Source organism: Nelumbo nucifera, chromosome 2 (assembly GCF_055504915.1).
Source record: "Nelumbo nucifera cultivar China Antique chromosome 2, China Antique-T2T, whole genome shotgun sequence".
NCBI classification, from domain to species: Eukaryota; Viridiplantae; Streptophyta; class Magnoliopsida; order Proteales; family Nelumbonaceae; genus Nelumbo; species Nelumbo nucifera.
This window is the reverse complement of record NC_142650.1, coordinates 50,243,334-50,247,373: the sequence shown is the minus strand read 5'-3', so window position 1 is coordinate 50,247,373 and position 4,040 is coordinate 50,243,334. Positions and strand designations below refer to the sequence as shown.

General features: G+C 42.3%; 1 pseudogene; it reads left to right on the top strand.

The window, feature by feature from the left end:
* Nucleotides 1–1,557: 1,557 nt before the first annotated feature.
* LOC104601303 (L-type lectin-domain containing receptor kinase IV.1 pseudogene) lies at nt 1,558–3,655 on the top strand (annotated as a pseudogene).
* Nucleotides 3,656–4,040: the final 385 nt, after the last annotated feature.

Genomic DNA, 4,040 nt, shown 5'->3' with positions numbered 1-4,040 from the left:
TAGTTCGTGGCCCTGAGGGAATATTTTTGTCTCAACGGAAGTATGCCCTAGACATCATCTCGGAATGTGGACTCTTGGGAGCCAAACCAACATCCGTGCCCATTGAGCAGAATCATCATCTTGCATTGGCAAAGGGCGCTCTAATGGAAAATCCGAATCATTATCGACAATTAATGGGACGGTTGATCTACTTAACCATTACACGACCTGCGCTGTGTTATTGTGTTCATATCCTAGCTTAGTTCATGCAAAGTCCACGACAAGAACATTGGGAGGCAGCTTTGCGCGTAGTGCGTTATCTGAAAGGATATCTGGGACAAGGTGTATTGTTTCATTCTGATAGCGATCTGCGTCTATATGCCTATTGCGACTTTGATTGGGCAAGCTGCCCATTGACGCGACGGTCGTTGACTGGCTATTTTGTTCTACTGGGGCAGTCACCGGTTTCTTGGAAAACGAAAAAATAACATACCGTGTCGCGCTCATCTGCAGAAGCCGAATATCGTTCGATGGCTGCGACAAGTTGTGAGCTGAAGTGGATGGTGAAACTTCTTTTGTCTTTTGGGGTGGCGCATGATGAACCTGCACGATTGTATTGTGACAATCAGGCAGCTTTGCACATAGCCACGAATCCAGTGTTCCACGAGTGGACAAAGCATATTGAGGTCGACTATCATTTTGTTCGCGATGAGCTACGACATGGGAACATTGTTACTTGCCATGTTCGAACCACAGAACAGTTGGCTGATATCTTGATGAATGCTCTTGGAAAAGAGAAATTCGCATATTTCCTTGGCAAATTGAGCATTCAGAATCTGCATGCGCCAATTTGAGGGGGAGTATTGGGAAACCTACCTATATTGGAAATCTCCAGTATCCCTGTATTGGAAATCTCCATGTCTCCTTCCTGTGTTGGGAATCTTCTTGCATGCATGTGTAATTGGTAGTTTCCTAGATGTATTTGGATAGTAGTTCCCTAGATTTCTTTGGGAACTTGTAATTAGTAATTTCCTACTGCAACTGAATCTCTTAAATTCAGGTGTAGGAATTGTATATATATAGGATGTATCTTACATAATGAGAAACACAATTTCCACAAGGTTTTACAGCCCATTAACAAATCATATGGAGTCGAATTCAACATAAGGTCCTATGAATGGGTTCAAGAGATATGAAATTCATAACAAATTTCAAAGTTGTGGGGTCTAAAGATGTTCATCAATGTTCCTTTTTCGGTAGATAGAACATAAATGTTCAAATTTAATACTCAATTTTTTTATGGTTTAGTTAAACAACGAAATTTCTAAACTTTGGCTTTATCCCCATATAGAAGCCGCCTCCGGTAAGAACCAATTTGTTAATTTTTTCTACTTTGACTTGGATATTATGGCTACAAAGAAGATTCGCTGGAAGGTCGAAATAGGGGACTTGACTTGTATTCCCACATTTGAGGCCAAGTCTTTGGATGACTCCGAAACTTTTGGTGGTAAATGGTTTGTATTAAATCTCAAATCGCACTGAGGCACTCATCAATTAATCAGCAAGAACGCACTTGACCATGTTTGTTAAGCTTGCAGAATTGTCTCTGCTTCTGCTTTTGGTTGTGTGGTTTGCGGATTCAGAAAATTCTGGTTTCACCTACAATGGCTTCCGAGGTGCTGACTTGAGCATGGATGGTCTTGCACAAATAACACCAAGCGGCCTATTGATGTTAACCAACCGCTCTGCACAGCAGACAGGTCATGCCTTCTATCCCTACCCACTCCAATTCAAGAACCAACCGGACGGTGAAGTCTTCTCTTTCTCTACCAGTTTCGTGTTCGGCATCATCCCTCAGCACGAGTACTCAGATATAGGCGGCAATGGAATGACTTTCGTGATCGCACCATCAAGAGGTCTCCCAGGTTCTCTACCAAGCCAATATCTAGGTCTCTTCAACGGTTCGAACAACGGAAACTCATCTAACCAAGTTGTTGCAGTTGAACTCGACACAATTGATAACATTGAATTTGCTGATATCAATAATAACCATATAGGTATTGACATTAACAACTTAACGTCTGTTGATTCCGCACCGGCGTCTTATTTTACTGATAAAAATGGAGCGCATAAGAACCTAACCCTCAAAAGTGGAAAAGCAATGCAACTGTGGATCGAATATGATGGTTTCAATACTCGAATTAATGTGACATTAGCTCCGATTAATGTGCCTAAACCAGATATCCCACTCTTGTCCGTGGTTTATGATCTTTCTCCGATCATAAAAGACCAAATGTACGTTGGCTTCTCGGCAGCTGTGGCCTCAGTTCTCACATCCCATTACGTGTTAGGATGGAGCTTTAAGATCAATGGTCCAGCCAACAAGCTTACTCTCTCTCAACTTCCTAAGCTTCCTCGAGAAGGACCCAAACAGAAATCTAAGTTTGTCACATTTGGGTTGCCCATTATTGGCCTCGTTTTAATGTCCACCGTGATCGCCGGCATTCTTTTTATATTGAGAAGGAAGAGAAAGTTCGCTGAAGTACATGAGGATTGGGAACTGCAGTATGGGCCTCATAGGTTCAAATTCAAGGATCTCTATATCGCCACCAGAGGATTCAGCGAAAAGGAGCTTCTGGGTATGGGCGGTTCCGGTAGGGTGTACAGAGGCATACTACCCACTTCCAAAGTCGAAGTTGCAGTGAAGAGAGTGTCCCATGAATCAAGACAGGGAATGAAAGAATTTGTTGCCGAGATTGTTAGCATCGGTCGGCTGCGTCACCGGAACTTAATACCACTCTTGGGCTATTGTCGGCGTAAAGGAGAACTTTTCTTGGTCTACGATTACATGCCGAATGGAAGTTTGGACAAGTTCATCTTGGAGCAACCGAAGTCTACACTCAACTGGGGTCAAAGATTTGGAATCATCAAAGGGGTTGCATCCGGGCTGTTTTATCTACACGAAGAATGGGAGAAGATCGTTGTTCACAGAGACGTAAAGTCCAGCAATGTCCTATTAGATAGCGAATTCAATGGTAGATTGGGAGATTTCGGACTGTCGAGGCTATACGATCATGGAACCGATCCACAGACGACGCATGTGGTAGGGACGCTAGGTTATCTTGCACCAGAGATTGCTAGAACTAGTAAGCCAACTCCGAGCACGGATGTGTTTGCTTTTGGGGCGTTTATGCTTGAAGTGGCTTGTGGGAGGAGGCCTATAGAGCCACAAGCATCGGGTGAGGACGTTATTTTGATTGATTGGGTGTTGTCGTTTTGGAGCAGAGGGGCAATTCTTGATGCAGCAGATCCAAAATTGGGTGGTGATTATGTGGTTGAGGAAATGGATTTACTATTGAAGCTTGGCCTTGTTTGCTGTAGCTCAATTCCGAGAGGTAGGCCGACCATGCGTCAAGTATTGGAGTTTCTGAACGGCGATGCCCCTCTTCCGGACCCGTTGTTGGTTAGTGCCAGTGGTCTTATATTTACAGGCGGTGAAGGCTTCAACGAGTTTGCTATCTCGTTGGCAGAGTCTCTCCTCTCCACAGGTCGTTAGTTTAATTAATCAGCATAAGTGGTGGGTTTATCTTGCTTTTCCTTTATAGCTTTCTTTTTAATTTAGTTAATCAGCTTCATATAATGGTTTGAGAATGACGATACCAAATCAATTTATATATATATAGAGACCTGCATAATAATATTGAAGGTGTGTAATTGGCTCAGAGGAACTTCCAGGGCTCAAGCTCAAATAATGGAAAAAAAACATGAATCAATGTTTATATATCGAATACTAACATAAGTTAATAAAAAAGAAAAAACATAAGTTAGGAGGTGCAATCCATTGAAATTTTGGGAACCAATCGGCTTTCGCAAAAGTGGTTATTCATCGGTCAATTTCTGTTCATACGGAATACGGAGATTTAAGTAGCGTTTGTCTGGTCTGGTGACCGTTAAAAAGTCGCTTGTGCATAATTTCCACACGGAACACACGGCTTTAAAAGAAACATTTTTCAATTAATTCGATTAATGATTTGAACTTATTAATCGGGATATTATCTAAA